At 35.8% G+C, this 13159-nt stretch overlaps 1 long non-coding RNA gene across 1 annotated transcript; it reads right to left on the bottom strand.

The window, feature by feature from the left end:
• On the bottom strand, window positions 1-9527 carry LOC149916124 (uncharacterized). Its single transcript, XR_016470883.1, has 3 exons — window positions 9110-9527; window positions 7293-7493; window positions 1-1150 (listed from the first exon to the last, which is right to left on the bottom strand). It is a non-coding gene; the product is annotated as an uncharacterized LOC149916124 (long non-coding RNA).
• Between the last annotated feature and the right edge of the window lie 3632 nt (window positions 9528-13159).

Genomic DNA, 13159 nt, shown 5'->3' with positions numbered 1-13159 from the left:
TGAATATGGTGACATATTAAGCAGGTATGTAAGCGGTTGGTTATTTTAAAAAGATGCATATTTTAAAAACTTAGCATATAACTGATCAAAGAACTGAATACGAAGAGTAAGCTGAAGAGTGAGCGTGAATATGCAAAGGAAGCTATCATGTTCAGTGAGAAACAGCTATGAACAGCTACCCAAAGATTGTGCCTATCCCAACTAATGCAAGCCCAAACAGATGGTTTACAGCTTTTTGGTCCAGAACAAATCTGTGAAACTTCGCAAGATCCAGTTTTTAGAGAAATAATGCAGAATGCCCTCTACATGCAAGAGAGAATATCTATCACTGACAAGTTCAAGCTCACAGCTCAAGTATGAGAATTCAGAATTTTATTCCATCTTTCTCTTCAGGAAGAAAAACAACATCTCAACCACGTGAAGCAATACTGGGCTGCTTGCTTCAAAGGGAATAAGAAAAGGCAGGATATGAATATGTCACCTAGTAAACCTCCATGCAGAAAGAGATGTGCCTAATTAAACAGTGTGCCACTTAGCAGCACCTCATATCCCATGCTCTCAACCCATGCCATAAAATCCTGTCTCTTTAGGGCTCACCCCAGCCTTTCATGAGCTTATCTTACCCTCATTATGCACTCTGCTGTGGAAGCTTGGTCACCTCTGTGTTCAGCAAATGAAAGGTTTATGAGAAAGGTTGCTTCTCTTTTCTCCAAATAAAAACTATAGCCAACGCTACCTTGCTCAGAGCTTGGAACTGGGGATAAAGAAGCTATCACTCCTCTATTACTTTTTTTTAATGCTTTCTGTATTCAAATTTATGGCTTAAACTAAACAGAAATACCATAGAGAGTATATAAAGAAAACAGTTACTACATTTAGCACTTTCTAAAGCTGAACTAGGACTTGATCTAAACACTTACGTGAAAGGAAATAAAAGACTCACATCCAGCCTAGCATCTTCCTGCAGACTGCACATCCTGATGTTTGGGTAGAAGTAAATGTGGCTACAGTCATACTTCCACTGGAAACAGGCATGTAGGAACTCTGTTATGTCTTCGATTTCCTCTCACCTTTTTAGCCAACATAAGTCGAGCTGATGAGTGGGGTAGGGAAGTACAGAAGCATTTCGGTTCCACTGCAGATGGATCCCCTGCAATGAGCAAGAGAGAAGCAAGGAGAACACAAGCTCAGATGAGTGGATATCTTAGAAATGCAATTGGATTCTGAATCTGTCTTCAGGTACTGATGAAGATCCTCAGAAAAAAAAAAGAAACATTAATAGATGGAAAACCAAATGTCTGCTTGATAGAAAGCAATTTAGAGTCAAATAAGGTTTTTCTTAGCTTCTGCTACAGAATGACCAAGATACAGAAACTTCAGTGTGCTTGCCCAATTCTGACTATTTACAACCAGCTTTGACCAGTCACAAGTTCATGTTTTTAGGGATGGATATTACAGATCAGTTAAAGGTATTGGCAATATATGGCTAACTCCAAAAGGATTTGAAGATGAGAAGAAAAGAATGATGAAGTTGAGATTCTTTGTCTATGAAGAACTTACTTTGGCCAAGAAATTCTCTTGGAACATCTCTATGCCTGTTTATGTACTTTACTTTTAACTTTAATTTCCATGCCAACTGCAGTCTTTTTTTTGCATAGGTTAGTTGAAGTTTTTACATCTCATTTTGTTCTTTTTATTTCCTCGAGATACTGTGATTCGCATTTCATTCAGTCCTATCTTCTGTTTCTTTGATAGTTACCAAAATCGCTCACTGTTAGGAAGTTACTTTTTTTTTTTCCTCTTTTAAAGGAACAAGTAGAGTCTCTTCAGTTTTGAAACATGGTTTGGCTCTTTGTGGTTTCCTTTTATTACATATTTCATTCTAAAAAGCAAGAGTGTGAACTGAGATTAGATTTAAACCAAGTATTTCCAAACATCATGAGAATTCCTCTATCAAATAAAACTTTCAGCTTAATTATCCTTAATAATTTCCACTTTGCAAATCTAAGGTCCCTTAATGCCTTTGGAAAATGAAGATCACGAGAAAGAGACTATCTGAAGATAATTATGTCTCATTTTGCAGAATTTTAAACACCTTCTTCCAGATAGTAAATCTAATGTTAATTAATAGCAAGATATAATATTAGATTCATCTCTCTCTTATGAAAACCCTGGATAGAATGTTCCCCGATGTAGTATTCTCTGTGTTGTTTTATATATTAATTTCATTTTATAGCAAAACAAACTGCTAAAATGTGTCAAGGAGCCAAGCATTAAATAGCCAAACAAAGAACTACTGTCATAATGGAATTAATTTTCATTATTTCATTACAAAATGCATAATTCCAAATGGATTTTTCCTTTCAGGGCCTCTGAAAGTCCTGTCCACCAAAGTTTTGAACTCAGAAAAGTGCTCCAGGAGCTGAGGCTGGAGGGAAGTTCCCCATTTTCTATTAGTTTATGACAATGTCTGTCTGTGTGTGTGTGCTTGCACAGGTCTTTGTCTGCAAAGACAGACTACCAATCAAAGCAGAGCAATATCTTATCAAAGTCAGAATGGCAGCTGCACACCAAGCTGAGCACTGTATTTTGGAATAAATTCATTAATTGTATTTCCTATAATATGTTTAAATAGCCTAATAACTTCTAAAAATATTTGTCTAAAATTAAGTAATCTCTACAGAAATATAGGCAAAAATTTCTTTTTAAATCCATTGTAACTTCCCATCATAAATCGTATAAGTGTACTTTTAGTAAGGAACATGAATTAAAATTGGCCATAGCACTGCCTTACCATTTTAGTATGACCTAATTTGCAAGTGGTTTTGTTTAAAAACAGTTCTTTTTCAGTCTTTGGTCCAAATTATAAAAAGACATGGATTTTCTTTGAGTATAAACTGATATTAAACCATATATTACCATTAAAGATATTTATTTGAACTCTTTACAAAGCATCAAGGGGTCTTGAGTTAGAAATGAAAAAGGATGTTGCATTGGCATTCTGTGCTGAATATTTGGTTAGAAATTATTAGTAAGATGTTTTAACACTAATACCTTTATTAATGACTTTTCCTCTATTTTATTAAGACTTTTCCTCTATTCACTATTTACTTCCTCTATTTTATTAATGACTTTTCCTCTATTCACAGGAATCGTTAATATATAGCTATGTATCACATTGTCATACAGTTCTGCCTGTGTCTGCCTGTGTAATACGAAGGAATTTGTTTGTTAAGCTTTGTATTTTCTGTTGTACATGACCTGGTGTAAGTTTCTCCCACAGTTCAGAATGATTCACAATGATCAGAGGGCTGGAGCACCTCTCCTGCGAGGAAAAGTTGAGGGAACTGGGCTTGTTTAGCTTGGAGAAGAGAAGGCTCCAGGGAGACCTCATTGTGGCCTTCCAGTGCTTGAAAGAAGCATATACATAGGGTGTGGAACGGCTGTTTATGAGGGTGGATAGTTATAAGACAAGGGGGAATGGTTTTAAACTAAGACAGGGGAGGTTTAGGTTGGATATTAGGAGGAAGTTTTTCACCCAGAGGGTGGTGAGGCACTGGAACAGGTTGCCCAAGGAGGCTGTGGATGCTCCATCCCTGGAGGCATTCGAGGCCAGGCTGGATGTGGCTCTGGGCAGCCTGGTCTGGTGGTTGGCAACCCTGCACAGAGCAGGGGGTTGGAACTAGATGACCATAATGGTCATTTTCAACCCAAGCCATTCGATGATAATATGATTTTTTAGGCAACATGCACAAATACTTTTACAAGGTTTGTTTTGTTTGCCCTGCCCCCAGCTTATCACCAAGGAAATGATACAAGAACATAATAATATTGAGACTATATATAAAAAGAAGGAAGTGAGCCAACATTAAAACAATAGTAACACGGCAGCTACACTTCCATCTGAGAAAACCATTATGCATATAATAGTTAACATCTCTTCCAAATGCTCATCACACTTCATAAAGCCAAATCAGACAGCATGACAAAATAAGCTCTTTTAGAATTAAGATCTTCTTAATATTAGAGATTAGAAAGGATCAACAGCCACGTAAGGACAAGAAAATGAAACTCTTTCTTTCCTCTTAGTGACACTTGTGATTAATCCAAAGGAAAGATTTTATTTCAAAGCGGTCTCAGGGGATTGGTGTTCAAGTTTTCTGTGACTGATTTAAATCAGTCTGATTTAAATCTGATTTAAAACCTAATATTTACTAGCAGAAAATATTTTATTCTTTTCCTATTGAATAAAATTGTACAGAATCAATCAGACCTAGAATTCATTAAGTAGATCTGTATGTTGCAAGCAACAAACAAATAATCAAAATAACCAAGGAATCAAGCAAAACAAGATTTTTTTTTTATAAGTGGTAACGCAGGTTAAGATTATGATTGTATGGCACTTCTGCATCCCTGCATTACAGACTCACAGAAAGGATCAAGTGGAAAAGGTCCTCTCAGGTTCTCTGAGCCCAACCTCCTGCTCAGGGCAGGACTGGCTGGAGCACAGTGCCAAGGAGCACATCCTGATGGGTCTTGGAGATCTCTAAGAAGCATAGTGCCTGAACACCGTGTTCCAGTGCTTGCTCACCCATGTCAACAGCTTGCTTTTGGGCTTAGAACACAATATGAAAGGAAAGGTACATCATGGAAGTATAACTACCTGGGAAATTGATACGCTTTACCAATCTCCTTTGATGAACATTCTGTTACTCAAGAAAAATAATGAGAGAATGAAATTTAGAATAAATCTGCACTGCTATATATTATGTAGAAAAGGAGTATTCAAGATCATTCATTAAGTACAAACAGCCTACTCAAATAACACTACTTGGCATCTGGCTGGAATATGCTTCTGACACCTAAGTTACTGCTTGAATATCTTCATATTACCCTGCTATAACAACCATGGATTCCAATGGTGGGCTGATAACAGACCTGATACAATTTTCCCTAGAAATTGAAGTTTCAAGACATAGCATACTTGGATAATACAATTTAAATCCATTCCACAGTGGTATAGATTGACCAAGAGACCTAGTCAAAGGATGATCCCCTTCATAGGTATGCTCATTCAAATGAAATGCAAGCTATTTACCAAGTGCTTCAGCAAAGGCAAGTGGAAATGTAGTCCTGTAATATATCTAAGGAATTGAATTAAATTAATGAAGCTCAGAATCAGCTGCCCAGTACAACTGCCATGCCTCCCTACCTCTCCAAAAGTGAAGATAAATGTTAATACCAAACATGGCTCAGATATCTGATGTCATTACTTGTATCAAAAACAGACAAAGAGCCAGGTACACAAAAATCTAGTGAAATGTCTTGTTAATTTTGCCAAAAACTACAGAGAAAGAACTCCACTAGAGAGGAAAAGAAAACTGAGAAAAAACACTGTGAGATAAACAACTTTTTTGTCTAGCATAGAAAGCCATAGCTAATTTCAAATACATTTCAAAAAGTAATGATGTAAATGTTTTAAATATTTCAAAATGAGTTTGAAGGACTTAAAGCTATTTTACTTAGCTACTGGTAACATTGATTGGATGAAATGTAATGGCCTAACACAAAGTCTGAAGGTGACTTTATGGTCCTTTTGCAGACTTCTGGTTGATAACAGGCTTTTCTGTTTAAATAAGGACTTTCTTAGTTCAGGCAGATAAAGAAATTATCCCCATGTTAAAACTACAACAAATCACTATCTTTTTCTGTATCTGAAAGCTGTTAGATTGAATTCGCACAAATAGGAATTATATTCTCAGGTTCACCTGCCTTAAAATATCAGTAGTACTTCTGACATGCCAACAGAGCTCCAAATAAATATGGCTGTATTCTTTCATAGGCAGTTTCAGTCATGGGTGTTTAATTTTCAACATTAAGTACTCACTGTTTGGAATACATTTACAGAGAAAACTAGTTAAGGCTCCTATTTTAAGCCACTGAGACAGAATCATCCCCAAACCATGGGCTCATGATCATCATCATGTGGCAGTTACTGCTATATTAAGTGTGCAGTGAAAGAATGAAGGCTTGTGTTACACACACAGACTCCTAATTTTCACTCCAACCATTCATCATAGCAGAATCTACGGGAAAATGGAGTACAAATCACACCAAAATTTACAAAAGTAAGTTGAGCTGGTTCTGTGCTCTGTCATTTCCAGAAGTGCATGCCTTTGTTTTGCACCTCTAGGGCTGCTCATATGCATACATAGCTGCCTTTCTTCTGCTTCTGAAGCACAGTGTCCAGCCAATACAAAAACCATTACGAAGTATGAAAACTGCACATATTTCCACCACAGAACAATAACAAGATCTATACTTTGATTTCCTAGGAAATAAAAATTGTAGCTATACTTCCTGTCAGCCCATTCCTTTGAACATGTTCTCTTCATAATTTGGGTTTTGAATCTAGTTTAAATGGCAGTTAAAAATTGTATGTGGCAGTACACAATGAAATTTAGCTTGACAGCTTGGACATCAAAACTAAAAATAAATGACTTCACATCCAAATAATAAGTAATAACAATGTTAGCCTGCATAAGAATAGCAGGACTGGATTCAAATACAATATTAATTTTAGGGATATGAGTGACTAGGGAGAGACAGAGGAAAAGAAACAAATCCTTCATATAGCAATAGTCTCTTCTTATCCCCCAGGCAACTGGCTGCCTTTCACCTCAGCGGCAGAGCAATTATGTGGCATAATGACTGCAGTGCAAATAAGCAGAGAGATTTTATTAAACCAAATGAGCAAATCATCTGCGTATTATTGCGATTTGATTGACAGTGACAAGTGTCGAGCAGACACGGATGTGAATATGATAAAGAAGCTTGCAGGAAAGCTCTTGATAATGTTACTCTTGATAAAGTTGCTCGGCAAACCTCTCTAAGTAAATAAAGGGGAAAGAATATGATGCATATTAATTCACATAGTTTGCAACCTGCCACAGGACTAGAGGAAAAGTTGCAATAGGTTCAGCACATGGCATTTCATATGAATTCTAAAATTGCATTTATGAGTCTCATAGACTTTACAATAATATATTAATATTAAAAGTAAAGGTCATTCCACATAACAGTTAAGCTGCCTGAGCTTCAACCTTTATATCAATAACAGGCTCAGGCTGAGGGCAAGTGGAAGAAGAAAACAAGCAGGAACGATGTGAATAATGTAAAACGTTACTTTGAAAGACTGCTGCCTTTTGCTGGGATGTCCATTTGCACACTTGTATTTTCAGTGGACAACTACATTTCTAACTGGCCTACCATCAGATGGATTAAATCATTACCTTCCATGCAGAGGTAATGTGCCAAATTGACATGGACCTTCATGCTCCGCAGAAGCCGCTCTGACATCAGTGGCTCCTGATGACATCAGAGGTGCACAGACTCTGAAGTCTCATGTCATAGCAGTCAGCACGGAGCTCAGGATAACTACTGGCACTTGGAATGGATTAACCAAAGTGACTGGGAAGCTTTGCCAGCAACACCTGTGGAAAAAAGCAGTAGGAATAAATGACAGTACTAACCATGAATCAATTCGGGCTTACGGGTTTAAATTGTGCTACTGGATAAAATATGATAAATAGTTGGTTGTTCTTTACACCATTTTTTAGTTAGGGCAGCATTATGCCCTTTGGTTAGCATTCTTTTGCCATCAAGATGAAGATTCTCAAGCTTTGAAAACTGTATCTGAGAGGAAATATTCTTGTCATTATAAAGCACACTGCAAAAATGTAGAAAGCATTTCTGATTCTTGTTTTAATGCTATTTATTATTAGCTATCATTATCATATTCTGATTATCTATTTGAATGTATTCCAAAAAGACTGATTTTGCAAGGTTCTATACTCTGAACTGGTTCCTACAAATCTTATGCTGTATATCAACTATGCAGGTAAAATTCAGCAGAGGCATTCAAGAGCTTACAGACTCAGAATAACAGAGGCTTGATTGAAGGTAAAAACATTTAATCCCTCTGCAACTGACTTATGTGAAAGATGTCTCAGATACATTTCTATGATGTGAGCCCTCTGTTTAACAGTCCAAGTGGTAAGAACAAATAAATAAAAATAAAAATTTATATGTTGTGTAATTTATTTTTGTAATATTGTACTTATACAAATATTACTTAACCTTCAAAAGCACAAAAAGACAAATGCCACAAAAATGTGAAAATTTCAAAGAAATAGGTTAATGTACTAAACCAACTCTCCTGTTAAGCCCTACTGTTGGAGATGAATCACCAATTTGTGGACTATATGAAAAGTCAGAATGAAGTTTCATGGTTTTAACTGAAGTAAAATGTAGCAGAAGTATAGAAATCAATCTCTAGACACCAGGAAAAAACTGTTCAGATAACAATTTTCTATGCATTGAAATTGTTGGTGAGTTGTCTGTTTTTCTTTCCTTCTTATTAAAATATACTTTGAATATTAACTTTTTCTTCATTCTTTCTTTCTTTGAAGGTAGACACATTTAAGAAGTAGCACAACCTATAAAATTTTGGTGTGCCCAATATTCTTCAAAGCCTATCCAAGTTGACTCACTCTGGTCATTAAATATAAAAGTAAATACTCTGATTACTTTCAAAAACTAATTGCCACTACTCAACATTTTTAACCTTAAAGTGGTTAAATATATACATAAGTAAATAAAGGTCCAAATACCAATTTTGAAAATTAAATTTTCCTCTAGGAAGAAGTCTTAGACTATACAGCAAAACTCATTTTTAGGTTTTAAGGTTTAAACATGAAGTAGATTGTTTCAAAATTTAAATTTAGTAAGAACTGATTGAAACAATTACACAAGCTTTCTTGAAGTTTCTGTGAACCTTCTAACACAAACTATAACCACATCATTACTGCCACTTCAAAAATAGTGCATATTATGATCTAAAGTGCAAAATGTCTGTTGGCAGAACCTCTAGCCATTAAAAACAAAAAATACTAATCAACATAACATTTTCTAGAACTGCAGAAAGTTGGTTTGAGAAAATAGCCCTAATCTCTGTTAATTTTACTGAGATGTTGTGTGAATGAAATTATTTAAAGTTATAAAAAATTTAAAAATATGATAATTTAGGAAATCACACTAATGTATTCACCTCTTAACATCAGCACGCAGAGGGAGATTAAGCTGGAGTATCAGAAAATTTCAAGACTTTCCCAACCACTGCAAAAAGGAGAAATAAAATATTCAAACAGCTCTTATTAACGTTACTGACACTTCTGTCATGCTTAAAATAGAAATGAAAATAAATTCTTCTATTTCTGTGAACTGTGTTCAGAGTGCTGAAGCACTACCTTCCACTTCTAGCATCTGACTAGGACTTCTCCACTCTCTCCTTAACCTTCAGATTCCCTTAGCAGTGTCAGTGCAAAGACAGGTGAGTGCATCCTCAGTTTAAGTTGTAAGTAACGCACATCCACAAAATTACTGCTCTTCCAAAACTTTAGAAAAGAAAACCTTCCAAAGTTGTTTGGAACAGGACATTGGAAAAATGAATGCTATACAACTCCTATTTGAAAAATTATTATGACTCCCTTTTATTTAAAAAAAAAAAAATCACCTCTGTATATTCCATGCAAAATAAGTATGGATATGCAAGAGTGTAAGCTGAGCAAAACCAGCCATTACATTACTGAGCAGATTGAAACACTGACTCACTTTAGTAACCTATCATTAAAATCTTAACCATCTTACTACCTTAACACAACATTTAAAGGTTACAAAAATTTGCAAATAGTCCATTATCGGAATATTAAGAGAAACATTTCATACTTATTTCCTTAAATACTATTTTTTAAATTATTTAAAATTATTCCGAGAGATGCTTTGAGGGAGGTAAATGAATTTCTGATATTCACGATGTTTACCCAAAATAATACTTCAAATCAGGACTGCAACCTAAGCAACATGTAAACAATCATGCCAAACTGATCTTTTTCTAGATTTTATTAAATCACAGAATCACAGAATCGTAGGGGTTGGAAGGGACCTCCAGAGATCATCGAGTCCAACCCCCCTTTCAAAGCAGGGTCCCCACACCAGGTTGCACAAGGAGGTGTCCAGGTGGGTCTTGAATATCTCCAGAGAAGGAGACTCCACAAATGTCAAATAAAAGCATCTTCAGATGCTTCGGTTTTCTAAAAAAGTTCAGTTGATATGTTTAAGAATGTGTAATAATTAAGGACTTAAAAAAAATACTTACGTAGGTCATAAGAAGATGGAAATAGCAGCATACTTCAAGCCACTTCTGCATCATAATATCCAAGTTAGCATCAGTCATAACATGCAGTAAGTACATATGACAACTCTTGTCATCTTTCAGTGTTGCTTGTAGGAACTAAGTATTGCATGCATAATGACAAGTTCAAATAACAACTTACCACTTTAAAATCACCTAGAACCTTTTAAACCAAAGGATTCAACTGCACTTAAAAAAAAAAAAAAAGGAAAAGAAATTACATATGGAGAAGGCACTGACATGAATCTCTCCTTTGGAGAGGTTGATAATATTTGTTAAATTAGGAAACATTTCAGAATTTAAAAAAAAAAAAGGCTGAATTATAGGAAACTTTAGGCAAGTCTCTACTCTGAGAGCTCCAACTCACCTCTGAACAGTCCAGTGAGAAATAACACTGATGATGAGAAATCATGATTAGTTTCTGTTTCAGTTGAGAAACTGAAAATCAGTAAATGAAGAGTTAGGGCTGAATGTCACCTCCCAGAGGTACCACTCAGCATCTATTTGGGGCCACCTGTTAGCATCTGAACTCTGACACAAGAGCAAGATAAGGCAGTATGTTGGGCATTCAGCCAGGCTGTGCAGTCAGTGAGTCCAGAGAAAAGGGTACCTTTCTGAAACAGATCATGTGGAGGTCACAGAATTAGCTAATTCCATCACATTGGAGTAAACCCTGTGCAACAACAGAACAATTTGTAAAAACTGAACGCAATCACAAAACACAATCAGTTTTCATCTCAACCCTTTCATGCTTTCCAGTTAAATACATCTTTGATGTGGGAATCAGCATTGAGAAAACAAAAGCCAACTAAGCCCAAATACATCAGTTGCCTTGCTAGAAATTGTGTTTTCGGTACTTTCTATGATACTGACACTAATAAACAATAACAAAGATAGGAGATATTTTTTTTAATTTTAGAAAAGCGCCAGGTTAATGCACAGAACTTGTGAGGAAGGAGGAAAGCTAAGAACTGCACAAAATAGAAATCACAATCGCTCTTTACTAAACAAATCAAGTTTATAAACACTGGGGAAAAGCCCAGAAAAACAAGTGGAGGAAGATGTGGCTCAAAGTGGCATAAAAAGGTACACAGAGTAGATTTGTTATCAATATTCTATTACTAGCAAAAAAGGGGGGGATTATTTTGAGAGGGAAGAAAGCAGAATGGTCACATCTGAGTGTCAGCACTGACCTTGTGCCCACACACTGGTACACAAGTAGGGTCTGTTCCATGCCCAGCATCCCAGTCACATCCCCACCCCGGCCTCCCCAGTCACTAGGCTGCTGGATGACATCTCAGACAAGTTAATCCTATTTATTTGTCAGATGATTTCATGTCAGCATGTTAAACTTGTGTTCTACACCAAACCCCCGAACTGTTACCAGGAATATCTCAAAAGGACTGAAGTAGGAGGTTGACAATAACAGTAAAAGGGGATTTTTTTTTTTTCTCCCCTTTCTTTAATTCAGACACTCAGAGGAAGAAAAACATGCCTCCAGATCAATGAACATGCAATTTTATGAGAACGAGCATATGCTTAGCCAGTGGATGCATTTCTGTTGCTCAGGGTGGCACCAGAAGTTACATGCTATATTTTTCATTCTCTTCAGTGGTAATTTCTTGGTCATTTACCTCCTCAATAATAATGTTTAGCAGAGTAAAATAATGCTTTAGGCTTTAAGTCTTAAAGGTTCTTCCCCCGTTGCCCTCCTCAGTAGGATGACTGATTTCAGCCCTTTAGAAAAATAAGCTTAGTTATGAGACATTAGTGGCATTATTGCCTCCTTTAATATTCGTGACAGTCTCCCACAAATGTATCACAAGTTGGCATTTATTAGTGCTAGGCACAAGTAAGGGGCATGTTATTTGATTTGAATAACAGCTTGGAGCTACAGTTTGAGTCCAGAAATATATTAGTCAGAAACAATCTCATTTAATAACACAGAAACTAATAAAAGAAAAGTATTCCAACTGATTCAAAATTGAATTTATGAATATTGCTTAGCAGGATTAATGATCAAAAACTGAACCTGTTTGTCATGTTATAACAGACTTTTCGATTTAAATGCAAAACTAGAAGTCAATGAGTCCAATGGATTGTATATTGCTTTGAAGAAAACCAGTTCATTTTACACATAAGCTTTGAAATTGGCAATAAACTTTAATTACAGGGTCAGATAATCAAATTATAATCAAATAGCCTCACATAAAATCTATGTTTGAAATTAATGAGATACAATTCTACCAGTCTGTAATATTGTACCTCTGAAACTTACTAAAAGACATTTCATTTTCATTTAAAAGTCACCTTAAGGACTTTTCCCTCAATTTCTTGTGCATAGCACAATTTTATTTGGAAATGTCTCATTTTTAGACCACACAGTTCTAAAGATTTTTGCATATGGAAAAATCGTTTGTTATTCCAGAGGGTTTTTTTTATTGATAACAAGAATTTTAATATAGCAACATTAGAAATCTTTCAAGTAGATGCATACTTATGCATTTGTAGAGAAAGCCACAGTTCAAATAATAAAGCTGTATAGTTGTTCAAATGCACATACTTATTAAAATTTTCATTTAAGATCAAATTTTTCATGACTGATCTTAATTTGCAAATGCAAACACACACACTAATGTGCACCACTGCATCATCTCTTTCTTTTCTGGTGTGTACAACCGTGATAATTTCTCCCTAAATGCTTTACCTAATTTGGAAGAAGAAATCCCTCTTATATTCAAAAGAAAAGATAGAAAGAATAAATCCAAACTCGCTCTGGCTTCCTCAAAGACTTGCTGTGTGGCTTCAGGCAAGTCACATTGTATTTTATAGCTAAGCTTTCTCAAGTGTAAAATGGCAGCTTAGCACACTTCTGTACAACTTCATTGGATTTATCATGGGACCTTA

The sequence above is a fragment of the Phasianus colchicus genome, chromosome 13, assembly GCF_987193195.1.
Source record: "Phasianus colchicus chromosome 13, bPhaCol1.hap1.1, whole genome shotgun sequence".
Classification (NCBI taxonomy): domain Eukaryota; kingdom Metazoa; phylum Chordata; class Aves; order Galliformes; family Phasianidae; genus Phasianus; species Phasianus colchicus.
This window is presented reverse-complemented; position numbering and strand designations above follow the sequence as displayed.